The sequence below is a fragment of the Chrysochloris asiatica genome, unplaced genomic scaffold, assembly GCF_000296735.1.
Source record: "Chrysochloris asiatica unplaced genomic scaffold, ChrAsi1.0 scaffold00047, whole genome shotgun sequence".
Classification (NCBI taxonomy): Eukaryota; Metazoa; Chordata; class Mammalia; order Afrosoricida; family Chrysochloridae; genus Chrysochloris; species Chrysochloris asiatica.
The window spans coordinates 18149468-18167826 of NW_006408565.1; the positions used below are offsets into that span (position 1 = coordinate 18149468).

Here is an 18359-nt window from a genome sequence, read left to right on the forward strand (position 1 = left end):
CACTCCCTGGAGCTTTGTTTTTCATTAATGCCTTCAGTGCAGCTTAGACTTGTTCCTATAGTACCATCAGCTCCTGATCATATGTTGCCTTCTGAAATAGTTGAACATCAACCAATTCTTTTTGGTACAGTGATATTTCTGAGTTGTTCAATATTTTGCCAACAGAATCCTTCAATATTGTATCTTGAGGCATGAATTTTTTCTTTAGTTCTTTTTTTTGGCCAGGAGTGAGAACTGACTTTAATTCAGGACAATAGTTACAGGGGGAAGGGGGCGATGATCAGGCAGCTTTCCTGTCAGCCAGCATTCTCTGCTTCTGCTTCGCCAAGTACTTCCTGACCGAGTAATGGGTTCTCAAGTCTTGGTAGCGGTCCTGGAAGGCCTTGGACACTTGCATGAACTGCTTCAACTCTGGGGCACAGTTCAGCCTATAGCTCTCACCCTCCCTCTGCTGACAGGCCTTCATCCTCTCCTGGATGATGTTGACGATCTCCTGGTCAACTCTGAAGTCCCTCTGCCACTGCATCTCCGCCTCAAACATGCACAGCACATCCTTCTCCTGGCACTCGGTGATGTCCGGACACGGTGGAACTGGTGGTGGTAGTAGTAGAATCGGTACTTGGCGTGTTGCTGCTTGATGAAATCTCTCACGAGGGTCACAGGCTGGTCCATGAGGAGGTCCGAAGGCCTTGGACATGTAGGTGATGGGGGGGACAGCAAGGTCTGAGGTGAGGGCACTGTTGTGCTTGGTGCAGGGGCTCGGGGTACATGACCTTGTTCCAGCTGTCTGGAGTGGCTGCGGCAGACAGCAGGGTCCTAGTTCTTTCATATTGAGAAATACTGAGTGTTCTTCCCTCTTGGTTTTTAACTCCAGGTCTTTGCACATTTTACTATAAATAATTTGTCTTCTTGAGCTGTGCGTTGACATTTTCTGTTCATCTCTTATGCGTCATCATTTCTTCCATTTTGCTGTTTTTTAAGTGCTGTGGAGTTAGTTCTGACACAGTGACACCGTATAGGGTTTCCAAGGATTGGCTAGTGAGTTTGAATTGCCAACTTTGTGTTTAGCAGTCCAGTGCTTATCTTTCCATTCGCTTTAGCTACTCTGTATTCAAGAGCAAGTTTTAGAGTCTTTTATGCCATACACTTTGGTATTTTCTTTCTTTCCTATCTTTTTAATAACCTTTTGTTCTTCATGGATGATGTTTTAATGTCATCCCACAGCTCCTCTAATCTTAGGTCACTATTATTCAAAGTATCAAATTTCTTTTTGAATGGTCTCTAAATTCAGGTGGGATATACTAAAGGTTGTATTTTGGCTCTCGTGGGCTGTTTTAATTTTCTTCACCCATACCTAGAAACCATTTTATAGCATATGTTAAGCATTGTCAAATCGGTTCTGACTCACAGCGACCTTGTATAGAATTTTCGAGGAGTGGCTGGTGGGTTTGAACCTCTGGCCTTGTGGTTAGCAGTCCAGTGCTTTTCCTACGCACATCAGGACTACTTTATTAGATAGTTTGTTGATGTTTATTGTTGTTAAGTGCTGTCAAGTTGGTTCTGACTCATAGCTTCCCTATACAGGGTGTCCAAGGAGTGGCTGGTGAGTTTGAATTGCTAACTTTGTGATTCAAACCAACATTGTGGTCTAGTACTTTATCCCACAGCACCAGGTAGCTCGGAAAATGGTTTTTAGATGTGTTACTGGAATGCTTTGTTAGGCAACAGTGCATTTTATATCCCTTGGCACAATGGTTTGTATTTACTGTTGCAATTATTGAAGACTTTGACTTTGACATGTGAACTAAATGGAAGTATTGTCAGCCTTTTTTTCCTTAAACTTAAAGACTTTTTAGTTAGAACTGATTTTAGGCTTGTAGAAAAGGTGCCAAACTTTATAATTACCAAGGACAGGAAATTAACATTGTTTCAGTTAACTTAACTACCATCCTTAATCAAATTTGACCAGTTATTCTACTAACATCTTTTTTTTTCTTGTCTGGGATCCCACATTACATTTACTTGTTACTCCCATAAGCCTCTTATCTGTAACAGTTCTTTAGTCTTTCTTTGTATTTCATGACCTTGACACTTTTGAAGTTATTTTATAGAATGTGCCTTCAGTTTGTTTTTTTCTCATGGTTAAGAGTGAGGCTATACTTTTTTGAAATAGCAAGACTACCACAAAAATGCTATTTTTGTCAATGAATTGTATCAGAATCAAATATCAAAAGTACATTCTATCAAAATAGTCTAGGGTCCCACATTACATTTAGTTGTTACTTCTCCTTAGTTCATCTGGTCTGTCACAGATTCTCAGTCTTTTCTTGTCTTTTTCATGACTGTGACACTTTTGAAGTTATTTTATAGAATGGTCCTCATTCTGGTACCCTCAGTTTGATGCTTTCTCATGATTATTCTTTTTTTTTTTTTCCATTTAAAGCAAGAATACCACAAAAATGCTGCCTTTGCCAGTGTATGATTTCAAAAGAGATTCGGAATGAAGTGATGATGCTTACCTTTATTATCAGAAGCCCTGGTGCTGTAACCATTAAGCACTCAGTGGTAGAAAGACCTGGCAATTTGCTCTTATAAAGATTGCTGTTGTTGTTAAGTGCTGGTTGAGTGTATTCTGACGCATAGCGCCCCTGTATAGGGTTTCCTGGGAGTCACTGTTGAGCATGAACTGCCATCCTTGTGGTTCAGACCGACCTTGTAGTCCAGCACATAAAGATTACAGTCTAGAAAGCTATGTGGAGCATTTTATTTTGCTGCAAGGGGCTGTTATGAATCTACCTAACAAAAACACCACCACCAAAATCACTTGGTTAAGTTGGTATTTTCAGGTGTCTCCACTATAGAGTTATTATCTTTCCCTTTTAAGTGCTAGTGAGACACTTGTGAGATACTTCTAGACTATGTAAGTAGCATTTTCTCTCTTAATGATCCACTAATTTTAGCAATTAGTGGATACTGTCTGCAACACTTATTACTTTTGTGGTTGCCTAGTTGTGATTTTCTTTTTCCTACTTTCTTTTGTGAGGAAGAACTCTTCTGCATTTATATACTTAACATCAACCTGCACTTAGGGATTTCATGGTTTGAAGTCCAGTACAATTGTTATTTGTTTTGTTGCTCAAATTGTTCCAGCTTTGGTCATTAGGAGTTCCTTCAGGTTGGCTTCTCATTCTTTCAACAAGCCACCATCTTATTTTAAGGATTTCTTTGTTTTCTGGCACCATGAGATGTTCTGTTTTCCTTGCTCCAATCCTGGAATCTACCATTTATCTAAGGTTGAGAAAGGTTTTTTGTTGGAGAATAGTGTTAGAGACCATGACTTAGGCCCTTGGTGTGTTTATTGCTACTAAAGTGTCACTGCTTTTAGGCCCTCTCAGCAGAACTAGAGAATAAGAGGTTAAGTAAAAAAGAACTGCTACAAAATCATAGAAACTTTAATTAAAGGTATCAAAATGTGAAGCTATTGTTTCTTGACATAGCCTCTCTGTCTAGGTCTATATACTTTTTTTTTTTTTTTTCATTTGAGCATGTTTATAAATGCAAAATATGGGAAACGATATAATTGTCCAAACATTGTATAGCAGTTAAATACATTTGGATAAAGCCTCACACCACCATTCATTTGTTAGTTTGTCACACTGTTGAGACTTATCTGTTGCTGTGATGCTGCAAGCTATCCAGTATTTTAAACACCAGCAGTCACTCATGGTGAATACGGCCCAGCAGAACTTCCAAATTAAGACAAAAAGAATTGATGTTCAACCATTTAAAGAAATATCATATAATCAAGAACCAATGATACTGAAGGAAAAATCCAAACTTCACTGAAAGTATTGGTGAACAACAAGACTCCAGGAATTGGCAAAATACAAACTGAAATACAGTTTCAACAAACTGATGCAGCACTGAAGACATTTATTTGTCTACACCAAGAAATTTGGAGGGAGGTTGTATATCTTATTAGAGCAGAAAGCCTCATCTTTCTCCTGTAGAGTAGCTGATGACTTTAAACTGCGACCTTTTGGTTAGCAGTCCAGTGCTTATCCTGCAGTGCCACCAGAGCTTCTTATGACCCAATGAGATGGATTGGCCAGGTGGCATCATTGATGGTGTCGTCAAGTGTGGCAGCGGTAATAAGGTTGGCCCCAGGATTGGACATTGTTTCATTCTGCTGTGCATGGGGTCGCTATGAGTCGGTTCCGACTCGATGGCACCTGACAACAACAACAAATTGGGGTATGGTATTTCTGTTTCAACTTTTTAAGGACACACCATTATCTTACAGCCCCACTAAGAACCAGGGATTTTTACTGATATTTCCAATTTTACTCCAATACCACCTGATTCATTTTAGCTCTCTCTCTTTTCTTATTTGCTAACTTATTTCTTAAAAAGTGAGAAGTTTGGCTCTCTTTATGTACAATCTGTTTATTTAATTTTATTATATCTATAAAGTAATTTTAGAATTCTTCTAGCCCTTTGTGGCACTATGGAATAAAGCAGTGGATCACAAGGTTGGTTTGAACCACAAGGTTGGCGGTTCAAACTCACCAGTTACTCCTTGGAAACCCTATACAGGGTCTCTATGAATCGGAAATGACTTGATAGTATGTAATAACAACAATATACTTTCCCTCAGAGTCCTAGTGTGGTATTATAGGATAAGCACTGGACTGTTATAGCTCTTTGGAAAACCCTACACAGGGTTGCTATGAGTCGGAATTGACTCAAAGGCAATTAACAACAATATGCTTAGCCCCCCACATTTGGTTTTGTTTAATTTATGGGTGTGTGAAACATTACTGTGCTTCTAAATTCCAGAGTTATATATAAAAATGATAAACTCAGAGAAGTGTTACTCACCCTTGCTACTCCTTTCCTATTTCACCTTTATTCCTAATCCTTTTCTGTCTACCCCTGTAGCTAACCAATCTCAATTTTTGCTTTGTGTTTCTTACATTTCTTTTGTATAAGTGAGTAGATATCTGCACATTTTCTCATATTCCTGTCTTTATGACATGAAGATAGCATGCCAAAAAAACTTTGTTTTAGCTTTGCCTTTCAAATTAAAAATACATCCTGAAAATATCTATTGCAGTTTATAGAGAACTTCCTCATTCTGTTTTATAGCTGCAGAGTATTCCATGTGTGGTGGGTGTACCATCATTTTTTCAACCACTCCTAAAAGTACTGGCATTCAAGTTGCTTTTGATATTTTACAATGATTAAAAATGCTGTAGTAAATAACTTTGTGCATGTGTGTTTTTATATTACTGGAGATTTATCTTCAGAATGGAGTCCTAAATATATATATGTAACTTTTTAACATTTTGTGTATATTATATCATTTTTTACATGTTTAGTAATTAAGTATACCATTTTTGTCTTGTTTTCACTTACCATGGCTTACTAAATATTTTCCCATCTATCTAGCATGTGTAGTTATCATATGGAGTTCTGGTGTAGTACTGTAGGATAAGCACTAGACTACAAGGTTGCTTTGAACCTCAAGGTTGGCTGACCAGGGTACTTTCAATATTCTTCTCCAACACCATAACTCAAATGCATCAATTCTTCTGTAGTCTTCCTTATTCATTGTCCAACTTTCACATATATGTGAGGCTATTGAAAATTCCAGGGTATAGGACACCTTAGTTCTCAAACTGACATCTTTGCTCTTCAGTACTTTAAAGAGGTTTTGTACAGCTGATTTGCCTAATACAGTTTGTCTTTTGATTTCTTGACTGCTGCTTCCATTGATAGTAGACTCAAGCAAAATGAAGTCTGACAATTTCAATCTTTTCTCCATGTATCATGATGTCATTTACTGGTCCAGTGGTGAGGATAGTTGTTTTCTTTACATTGAGGTGCAACCTATACTGAAGGCTGTGATCTTTGATCTTCATCAGTAATTATTTTAAGTCCTCTTTGCTTTAAGCAAGGAAGGTTGTATCCTTTGCATATATATTTTTTTTAATACACTGACCGCTCCTCAGAAACCCTATACAGAGTCGCTATGAATCGGGACCAACTCGCTGGCACTTAAAAGATGTTTAGATTTGGTGGGTAGGTTAGTACTTTATTGTGCTTTGAGACAAGAGATTGCTCGCTGTTTCCTAGTTCTTGAAGAAGAAAAATGGGCTTGCTGACAATAGGCAGTTTTACCAGACTCTGAAACTGGACAGCATGTTCAGCAATGTAAACAGTGGCCATTGTCTTTGACTGTCTTCTCTGTTGTTTGAAGTGCAGTGGAACTGCTTTTCACAATGATTTCACCTGCTGACTTATCTGCCAGCCCCTAAGTAATCGGAGTATCCAATGTTATCTACTGCTGGGATTGAGAATAAAAAGAACCAGAGTCTTGAAGGTTAGGGTTGGAATGGACCATGAAAATCTTTTAACTCAACCCCTTTTCAGATGGCCCCAACTATCAAAAAGACAATGTCACTGTGACAGATGCCATAGTTGATAGTTATAAGAAATAGTGATGTTGCTTTTCAAATGCTATTAGAGTTGCTGAATGAGTGGAAATTTTTTTTTCTGTCTCGGGATCCATGAAATAAAATACTGCTTAGCTTCCCTTAGAAATAATGCATTGTTCTGAAATTGGCTAAAAACCACACAGGAGTCCTGATGTGGCACTGTAAGATAAGCACTGGGCTACTAACCACAAGGTTGGCAGTTTATAACCTGCTCCTTGGAAACACTAAACAGGGTTGGTATGAATCAGAACTGATTCAACAGCATTAAAAAAATACATATATACAAAGGGGTGGTACAATTAATGCCTGCAATGCACTTTAGGATGACCATGGGAAGAAATAGTGGTCATTGTCTCTGAAAATTTTTTACTCAAATTAGAAAATAATTTGAGAAGATATAGGAGTGCTGGTGGCACTTTAGGATAATCACTGGACCACTAACTACAAGGTTGGCAGTTTGAACCCACCAGCTGCTGGGACAAAGATGAAGTCTTCTGCTCCCATAAAGATTTACAGCCTCAGAAACCCTATACAGGATCATTGTGAGGTGGAATTGACTTGAGGACATGTAACAACTTGAGAGAGGAGGGGGGAACATTTAGGAGCCAACTTACTATACACCAGTATAAACCTGCTTCACCTGATACTAGCACTGTGAAGGAGGCTTGCTTGAACTTATGTTAGCTTTTAGAGCAGCGGTTTAGATTTCTGATGCAAAATAAATCACTTGCAGAGATTATTGAAAGTTCCCTTAGATTTTTATTGTGTAGATTGGGATGGAGACCAGGAATCTGCACTGTAGTACAAAAGCCAGAAAACGAATGCAAATATTCCACACAGAACACAGGATGGTTGACTAAAAACAATGGTTTTAAGAGTTTTGTTTCAAGACTCCTTTATTGGTGTTGAGTCACTTTTGACGCTAACTGCTCTATAAGGCTTTCTTGGCTGTAATACTTAGGGAATCAGATTGCCAGGTTTATCTTTCTGCACACCGAAGAGTGAGTTAGAACCACCAACCTTTGAGCTAGCAGTCATGCTCAAACCATTTGCACCAAACAGGGAACCTTCATTGTTGTGGTTGTTGTTAAGTGTCATTGAGATAGCTCCAATTCTTACCTGTATCTAGAGTTTCCGAGGAGCTTCTGGTGAGTTTGAACTGTGGACCTTGCACAGTTTTTTCCTACCGCACCACAACAATACTGTTTCTTAAAAAAATTTACATTATTTCCTGTGTTTTTTACAAGTCAGTTTGTCCAATCACTTTTAATAAGAGCAGCAATGACATATTTTACTGTTCAGTGTTTTAATTATATTATCTTTATATTACTAAAAATTATTGAGGACCTCAAAGAGGATTGGTTATATTTGTTAATATTTATTATTGTTGCTTGGTTCTGTTGAATCTGTTCTGAGTCATAGTGACCCTGAATATAACAGACTCCTTGGTCCTGTACCATCCCCATAATCTCTGAGCCCATCATTGCCTCCACTATGTTAGTCCATTCCATTGAGGGTCTTTTCTCTTTTCTGTTGACCCTCTACTAAGCATTATGTCCTTCTCCAGAGACTAGCCCTTCCTGATAACCTTTCCAAAGCACAAGAGACGAAATCTTAACCATCTCACTTCTAAGGAACATTCTGGCTAGACTTCTTCTAAACAGATTTGTTCCTTCTTGTGGCAGCCAGTTAATATTTTTTGCTAGTATAAACCTGCTTCACCTGATACTAGCACTGTGAAGGAGGCTTGCTTGAACTTACGTTAGCTTTTAGAGCAGCAGTTTAGATTTCTGATGCAAAATAAATCACTTGCAGAGATTATTAAAAGGCATCAGTTCTTCTGTCTTTCTTATTCCTTGTCTAGCCTTCCCATGGGTGTGAGTGATTGGATCAGGCACATATTTCTCAAATTGACATCTTTCCTTTTTTAAAAAACTTTAAAGAAGTCTTTTGCAGCATATACACTCATCATAACATGCCATTTAATTTCTTTACTGCCTTTTCTATGAATGTTGATTATGGATCCAAGTAAAATAAAATCCTTGACAATTTCAATGTTTTCTGTGTTTATCATAATGTTGCTTATTGGTGCAGTTGTGAGGATTTCTATATTCTTTATGTTGAGGTGTAATCCATATTGAAGTCTGTAGTCTTTGGTCTTCATCAGTAAGTGCTTTAAGTCCTCTTCACTGTCAACAAGGAAGTTTGTGTCACCTGCGTATTGCAGATTGTTAATGCGTCTTCCTTCAATCCTGTTGCCATGTTGTTCCTCATAGAGTTTGTTGCTGTTAATGTGCTGTTGAGTTGATTCTGAATCATATGACCCTACACCGGGTTGCCTAGGAGTAGCTGGTGGGTTGGAACAACCAACCTGTGGTTCACAGTCCAGTGCTGATCCTACAGTGCTACATATAGCTTAGCTTCTCAGATTATTTGCTTATTATGCAGACTGAATAAGTATGGTAAAAGGATACACCCTTAATGCACTCCTTTCCAGCCTGACACATTTGAGTACCATTGATTCACTTGTGAATCAGTGGTGTGTGATATGGGTCCAGCTTTATTCTTTTAAACATGGAAATACAGTTGTCTCAGCACCATTTATTGTATAAACTACTTTCCCCATTTCAGGGACTTCTTGTTGTTACGTGCCATCAGGTCAGTTCTGACTCATAGTATAGGGTTTCCAAGGAGCAGCTAGTGAGTTTAAACAGTGCTTATCCTATAGCACCTCACCAGGATTCCTTTAATGGTCTTAGGACTCTGGTAAAAAACCAATTTATTATAGAATGTATAGGTTTGTTTCTGGACTTCAATTCCATTCCATTGGGCTATGTGTTTCTTATTATACCAGTACTTTAGATAGTTTGATAACTTAGCTAGCTATAATGGTACTTTTTGAAATTGGGAAGTGTGAATCCTCGTGCAATTTTTGTTTTGTTCCTTCAAGATTGCTTTGGCTATTTGGGGATCCTTGCAATTTTGTGTAAATTTGAAGATTGACTTTTCCATTTGTACAAAAAATGCTCATGGAATTTTGGTAGGGATTGTGTTGAACTATAGATTATATAATTGTTGTTGTTAAATGTCATCGAGTTGATTCCAAGGAGTGGCTGGTGAGTTTCAACTGCCGACCTTGCTGTTAAACCAACCTTGCCGTTCAGTGCATTAACCCTCAGTGCCACACCAAGACTCCAAATTGTATAATAGCAACCCTTTCTAACAAGGTAAAGATTAAATAGTATGGTTTTAGGCAAGTTACAGCTATATATGCATTCAGTTACAAATATTGAAGAAACCTTTATAAATGACATTTAAAAGAGTCCACATTTAGTCTATGGACCAGGTAAAAGTAGAATGTACAATCACACTTTATTTTAAATGTATAGAAAAATGCCTTCTCTCTGGTTGCTGGTGAGATTGTGGTGATTTTTATTTTTGTTCTAAGTGATTTTTTTTTTTTACAATAAGCATGTATTATGCTTTTATTTAGCATTAAAATAAAATAACTATTTGTGTAGTTATTTTATTTTTCTGATTATAATAATAAAAATGAGATCAACCTAAACTGTGCTATTTGCTTATTTCATACAAATGAGATAAAACAATACCCTTTTGCACCTGACTTACTTCATTCTACCTGTTTTCAAGGTTCATCAGTACTGTGGCATGCACCAGGACTCCATTGTATGTCTACACTGCATTTTGTTTATCCATTCATCTATTGATGGACATTTTGATTGTTTATACATTTTGATGATTGTGAAAAGTGCTGCGGTGAACATGTATAATTTTTAGAGACAGTCATTCTTAATCCCAATTCCTTTTGTTTTCTGCCCTCTCCCATTTTTTCGTAGCAGGTGTACTTTATGAAAAATACTTTGTATTTTTCTATAGGTACAAATTAGAATTAAAACAAAACAAAAACATTTTCTGTTTTCTTGCACCATCTCTTTTTCTAGGGTTAGTTCTGTTTTTTTTAAAATCTTGGTTCTTTGCTTTCTTAAAGTGTGATGGTTAGTGGTTTTGTTCATATTTATAAATGAAGAATGAGGTGGATCAATAGAATTCATTGCGTTGGGATAGAATTTTTTCAGTTGAGTAATACACTTCTCTCAGAATTGAATGTGTTTGTAACTTTTGTGTGTGGGGACTAGTTCCAGGAACAATGTACTGTATTTATGCCTTTATTTTCTCTTGGAATAGCTTTTGAAACTAGTAAAAGTGGAATCATTTTTAATAAAGAGACTGTGTTAACAAGTTTGCATTTTACTCAATGTAATTTTTTTCATGCTAATATTAGTTTTATGGGCTCCTGGTGTGGTGCTGTAGAATCAGCACTGGATTGCGAACCACAAGGTCAGCAGTTAAAACCCATCAGTTGCTCCTCAGAAACCTCTATAGAGGGTAACTAGAGTAGGAACTGACTCAATGGCACTTAACAACATTAGTTTATGGAGCCCTGGTGTGGTGTTGAATGGTAAGCACCAGGTTGGTTAGAACCTCAAGGTCAGTGGTTCAGACTCACCAGCCACTCCTAGGAAACCATATACAGGGTCGCTATGAGTCACAACTGACTAGACAGCACTTAATAACAATAACAACAAATTAGTCTTGTGGTTTCAGATATATTTCAGTCATGATTTTGGATCCATTCTTCTCTTTAATAATAGATCATTGTGAAGTTAAATCCTAAAATATCTAAAAGTCATCTCACTCTGGGAAGCATTAAATTTATTATTTTTAAAAAATGTTTCATTGTGAATTATGTGGTAGTTTACATGGGAGAACATTAGCTTTACATTCATCGTATCATATATTGTTTAATTGCCAGGGTTACAGTCCCCTCTATGTATCATCAAACAACCAAAGGGTATATACCCTGCAAGCCTGCCCCTCTGTCATCAGCACACAGCCCCTCTCCCTCTTTGGGTCTAGAGTCCCCACGTCATCGGTTCTGCCTCCGTCTCTGGCGTCATTGTTTCTCTAGGTAGGGTCCCGCACTTCGCTTTTCTCCCTTGATGGTCCCAGGGACTTCCACTCCTGACATTGGCATGATTTTTATGTAGAGACTCTTACATAAACAAATTTTAGCCATTGTGTTAAATACTGGGTACTTGAATAATTTAATTTAGTTAAACCTTACCATTCTGACATGAATATTTATGTTTCACTTCAGTGACATTACAGTGTATATAAATTTATGATTATTATCTAAAGTGAATCAAATTTCATAATACGTGAAACTCACTGGATATTGTAAGAGGTATTGGTTAAGGATACTAGTGGAGAAGAAAGCACAAAACTTTAGAATTTAGAAAATTTGGATTTTAGTCCTTGGTTCTGTAATTTGTAGTCATGAGATCTTTGGCAGGCCTCATAAGCAAATAATTCCTTTTTACAAAAATACTTCTGTTAAACATATATATTTTTTTCTTCCATCAATCCAGAATTTTCTAAATTTAGTTTTAGATGAGTTTTCCTGTCTGTAAGAGGGAGCTGATGATCCCTAGCTCACCTTCTAATCCTTTAGAATTATTTCTCATCAAAATAACAAACTGTCTGGCATATAGGTGGTTCTTCAGACATGATTATGTTGTTGTTGTTGTTGAGTGCTGTTAAATTGGTTCCATCTCATAGCAACCTGTATAGGGTTTCTGAGGAGTGACTGGTGAGTTTGAAGCACCGACCTTGGGGTTCAAACCAATTTTGCAATCCAGCGCATTAACCCAGAGTGCCACACCAGGACTCCAAAATGAACCCCAGCCTGAGAATCTAGGTCATTGTTGTTGGTTGTTGTTAAGTGCTTTCCAAGTTGGTTCTGACTCATAGCGACCTTGTATACGGTTTCCGAGGAGTGGCTAGTGAGCTTGAACCGCCAGCCTTGCGGCTCAAACCAGCTTTACAGTCTAGCGCATTAACCCACAATGGCATACCAGTTTGGTGGTTATTATAGCCAGTATAACATTTTCTGAAGACTTAAACTGTTTGACAGGGTACTTGTCTTATCAGTACCTGTTTGAGGTTTTCTAGTATTATGCTGCATTGAAAACCCTGTATTTCAAAAGAGCTCTGGTAGTGTAGTGAGTACGAATCAGGCTGCGAACTGCAAGGTCAGCAGTTCAAAACTACCAACTGATCTGTGGGAGAAAGATGAGGCATTCTACTCCCGTAAAGATTTACAGCCTCGGAAACCCTGTTACAGGGTTACTAAAAGTCGGACCTGGCTCCACGGCACATAACAACAACAACAAGATAAGTGTGGAGTCCTGGTGTGATGCTGTGGGTTTATGTACTGGACTACAAAGTAAGTTTGAATCACAAAATCGGTGGTTCAAGCTCACCAGCTGCTCCTCGGAAACCCTATACAGGATCGTATGAGTCAGAACTGACTTGATGGCACGTAACAACAACAAAGATAAAGAAGGGGAACATAGAGGCTGTGTATGATAAGCACTAGACTGTGAACCACAAGGTTAGTGATTTTAGCTCACTATTTGCACCGCAGGAGAAAGATGAGGCTTTCTGCTCCTGCAAAGAGTTACAGCTTCGGAAACCCTATATCAGTTTGCTAAGAGTTGGAACCAACTTGACGGTATTTAAAAACAGCAGCACGGTAAAGAAGCTCAGAAGCTTGTGAGAAAGAGAAGCTTGGCCTAATGTAAATGATCCGAGGTGAACTTTTTGGAAAGTGCTGGACTCCCTCTTTGTTGTCTGTATTTAGGATAACCTGTTAGCTCATATGCATGCAAGGTGGACAGTGAATAAGGAAGACCGTAGAAGAATTGATCCTTTTGAGTTATGGTGTTGAAGGAGAATATTGAAAGTGCCATGGGCTGCCGAAAGAACCAACAGATCTGTGTTGGAAGAAGTGTAACCAGAGTGCTCCTTGGAAGCCAAGATGGCCAAACTTCATCTCTCATACTTGGGACATATTGTCAGGAGGGACCAGTCACTGGGAAGGGTATCATGTTTGATATCTCTTGGGTTGCTATGAGTCAGTACCAACTCGATGGCACCTAACAACAACAATAAAATTATCTCATCAAAACTTGTTTCATGGCCTGAGACATCAAGATAGTTTACCTTATACTTTGTTGTTGCTGTTGTTAGGTACCATCAAGTCAGTACCAACTCATAGTGAGTTGTTATGCACAGCAGAATGAAACATCACCTGATCCTGAGCCAACCTCACAGTCACTGCTACGTTTGAGCCCATTGCTGCTGCCACTGTGCCAATCCATCTAGTTGGGGATTTTCTTCTTTTTCTTCGACTCTCCACTTTACCAAACATGATATCCTTCTCTAGGGACTGGTCCCTCCTGATAATGTGTCCAAATTATGAGAGAAGAAGTGCTCTAAGGAGCATTCTGCCTGTGCTTCTTCCAACACAGATTGATTTGTTCTTTTGGCATTCCATAGTACTTTTTATATTCTCCTCCAACACCATAATTCAAATGAATGAACTCTTCTACAGTCTTCCATACTCACTGTCCAACTTTCACATGCATATATGAGGGTTTTGAAAAATACTATGGTTTGGATCAGGTGCACTTCACTCCTCAAACTGACATCTTTGCTCTTGAACATTTTAAAAGAAGTCTTGTACAGCAGATTTGCCTAAGGCAATACGTCATTTCATATTTTGATTGCTGCTTCCATATACTGTCCATCCCTGTGCCATCCTTACAATCTTTGTTAAGCTTGAGCCCATTGCTGCTGCCATTGTGCCAGTCCATCTTGTTGGGAGCCTTCCTCTTTTTTGCGGACCCTCCACTTTACTTAGCATCTGACATCCTCTTAGAATATGGAATATTTTGTTAACCGATATTCGTAACAAAACTGATGGCATTGATAGCCTTTATATGTTTTCCTTTCCATTATGAAGTGATATTTCTTAATTCAGCAAAGTTCATTGTTGTAATTCTGTTCTGATGAGTACAACATGATCCTGTTCTAAAGGGTACACTGTTACTGAGAATTATCAGGAGTACTGTAAGTCTGTCTAGTATGTATTTTCTTAAAAATTATGTGTTACAAGACCATAGGTGGAATCCTGATCATCATCCTGAATCTTCTGAGGTGGGACATATCCATGTGAAAGGACAAGCAGATCAATCTGGAGCAGCTAGAAGAACAGAAGATAACTTCTTGAAAGAAAGACCAGCAGAAAAAAACAAAACAACATCAGTCCAATTGACTACTACAAGAACAAACAAGTTGTTCCCCAGGGAACCATCAAGGCAAGTGGTCAGGTCCCCTCAAGGCAAACCCCATTCCAAGACTAAAACTCAAATGGAATACACTAGTAGGCGTATGGTCCTGCTGACCACATTGGTCACCAATAAGGGGAAGAGGGGGAAATAACAGCAAAGAAGTTGTGAACTAAGTCCGACCACATTCAGTAGACTCTTGTTAACCTGGATTGAGACCTGGTTAACCAGCAGTATGATGAGACCTGGGGGACTCCTAGGCCCAAGGGCAGGGACATGGCCCCAGAGGACTAGAATGGAGTGTGAAGTATCCAGCTGATATAAAGAGAGGGAGGATGCACAAGAACACCCACACTTGCAGATAGTACCCATTTGACCTGGCATCAGTGGCTGGCTGATCAGAACATTACTAGAGGAAGAAAGAAGAGGGAAAAAAAAAGGAGTAACCCACTATAGGTGAATGAGCTTGACCTATGCTTGTGGATGCAGTGTGACAAAGGAGCAGACAAATCTCTACAGTGAGGAACATTCCCACCCCCTTGGTACACAGGGTTGATAGGGAGGGGGAACTTAGACATTGGCTACCCCAAGTGGAGGGACTACAAAGGCATCAAGTGACTGGCTTTCAAGCTTTCAATATGGAACCTAGCTCCAGAGGATACAGGGAAAGGTAGAACCTCCATTGAATTGTTTCCAACCTGTCTGATGGTGTTAATAAAAGGTGAGGGGGAAAGGACTCCTGTGGCTCATTAGGGAATGATTGAAAAAAAAAATTATGTGCTAAATAAGCGAATGTATTAACACATTTTTTTACTGAATAATGGAGAGACTTTGATTTTAATCTGAATTCTACTAATTAGCATGTTAGCAGGAGTCATTGTGGCACTCAGAGGTGTCAGATCTGAATTTTTGTCTTTTGAGCTTGCCCACTGTTGGCCATGTGCACCTCAGAGTTCAAGAGGACTGCTTCCACTCTAGCGAACAATTCTGCATTCTGATTAACCAGCAACTGGAGGACAAGGAAAGCCTCCTCTCTTTAAAGAAACATGCCAGAATATTCATATATCACTTTTATTTTTATTGAGGAAATCCCAAAACCAAACCCATTTCCATTGAGTCAATTATGACTTACAGTGACCCTCATAGAGAACAGAATAGAGTTGCTCCTTAGGGTTTTTGAGACTAAACTTTACAGAAACAACCTCATCTTGCTGGTGGGTTTGAACTTGACCTTGCAATTAGCAGTCTAATGCTTCACTCACTATGCCACCAGGACTCCTTTGTTGTTGTTAAGTGCCGTTGAGTTGATTCTGACCTATAGCAGCCCAGTATAGGGTTTCCAAGGAACAGCTGGTGAGCTTGAACCACCGACCTTGCTGTTCAAACGACTTTGTGGGTACTTAACAAACAGCAAACCTACTGCTGTCAAGTAGATTCCTACTCACACAGAGTCTGTTGAACAGAGTAGATCTGCCCCGTAGGGTTCCCAAGCTGTATGTAAATCTTTTATAGAAGCCAATTATCTCATCTTTGTCCCACGAAACAGCCGGTAGGTACAAAACACCTTACAGTTAGCAGCCAATTTCTTAACCACTAAGTCACCAGGACTCCCAGTGTTGTTGTTGGTGCCATCGAGTGGGTACCAACTCATAGCAACCCTATGCACAACAGAACGAAACACTGAAATTGATCAAACATGCAATCAAGATATATTGATCATTACTGGTGATTTGAATGCAAAGTTTGGAAACAAAGAGGAAGGATCAGTAGTTGGAAAATATGGCCTTGGTGATAGAAATTATGCTGTTGATCGTATGATAGAATTCTGCAAAACCAGTGATTTGTTCGTTTTAAATACCTTCTTTAGACAGCATAAAAGACGATTATACACATGGACCTCACCAGATGGAATACACAGAAGTCAAATTGACTACATCTGTGGAAAGAGGTGGTGGAAAAGCTCCATATCATCAGCCAAACAAGGCCGGGGGCAGATTGTGGGACAGACCATCAATTGCTCATATGCAAATTCAGACTGAAGCTGAAGAAAATGAAAACAAGTCCACGAAGGACCTTGAATATATCCCACATGAATTTACAGATCATCTGAAGAACAGATTTGATAAATTAAAGACTGAAGACCAGAAGAGTTGTGGGATGCCATCAAGAATATCAAACAGGAAGAAAGCAAAAAGTCATTAAGAAGACAAGAAAGAAGAAAATGATCAAAATGGATGTCAGAAGAGACTCTGGAACTTGCTCTCCAGTGTAGAGATGCTAAAACAATGGAAGAAATGAGGTACAAGAGCTGAACAGAAAATTTCAAAGGTCATCTGGAGAAGACTAAGTGAAATATTACAATGAAATGTACAAAGATCTGGAGTCAGAAAACCATAAGAGAAGAACACACTCAGCATTTCTCAAGCTGGGGGAATGAAGAAAAAATTCAAGCCTCAACTTCCGTTACTGAAGGATTCTCTGGGCAAATTATTGAATGATCCAGAAACAATCAAAAGAAGATGGAAGGTACACACAGAGTCACTGTACCAAAAGGAAATGGTTGATGTTCAACTGTTTCAAGAGGTAGCATATGATCAAGAGCCAATGATACTGAAGGAAGAACAGTCCAAGGTTGATTGAAGGAATTGGCGAAGAACAAGGCATCAGGAATTGATGGAATAAAAATTGAAATCTTTCAAGAAAGTGAGGAAGGCACTGGTGGCACTCACTCATTTATACCAAAAAATTTGGAAGACAACTATCTGGCTAACTAATTGGAAGAGATCTGTATTTGTGCCCATTCCAAAGAGAGGTGACCCAATGGAATGTGGAAATCATTGGACAATATCTTTAATATCCCAGTGGGCACATAGTAGTAATTTATAATGTTTTCAAATTCAGTTCTAGTTTGCTTAGTTCTTTGTTTCTCTATAAACACTTGAGCTTTAAGAAGAGAAGGTGGCAGCTCTGCTTAGTAACACACATAGTCTCTAAATTAGCTTTAATCTCTTTCGGTAAGCAGATACATAAAAGAGTTAAAACAGTTCATTAGCAGAAAGACAAAAGAATTATATTGTAAATTTGTTAGCTGTATAAAAAGAAAAAAGTGAATGAAGTAGGTTTCTTGAGATGTAGTCTGGGCTAAATGCTTGTTATACCAGCCTACACACCCACATATAAAAAGAATTTTAAACAGTATAATTGAGTCATAACCCAAATAGCAGATTTATATTTTAATACTATGTTACATTGAGTCTTAAGATACTTAGTAATTCACCAGTAAAATCTTACAAGTGTCAAATAAAGTTGAAAATGCCTAGTAATAAATTTAAAAAACAAGAGGAAAGAAGTCGGTGTGAGACGGGTCTTCACAAGGGGTCTTCAGTTGTGTGCCTTTTTACCCAAGTTAAATACTGCAGTGTTACTGCTTCACTTCTGTTTGGTTTTTTTTAAAGAAGTTAATATTTTTAAAATGTGATTTCCCAGGATTTGACTTCTTTAGATAGGTATGCATATTCTGGTAATGTAATGGTTATCAGTCGGGCTGCTAACCTCAGGGTCAGCAGTTTGAAACTACCACCTGTTCCGTGGGAGAAAGATGAGGCTTTCTGCTTCTGTAAAGATTTACAGCCACAGAAACCCTGTA

The 18359-nt window shown here is 38.5% G+C and overlaps 1 pseudogene; it reads right to left on the reverse strand.

Moving 5' to 3' along the window:
* Positions 1–280: 280 nt before the first annotated feature.
* Positions 281–829, reverse strand: LOC102815825 (annotated as a pseudogene).
* Positions 830–18359: the final 17530 nt, after the last annotated feature.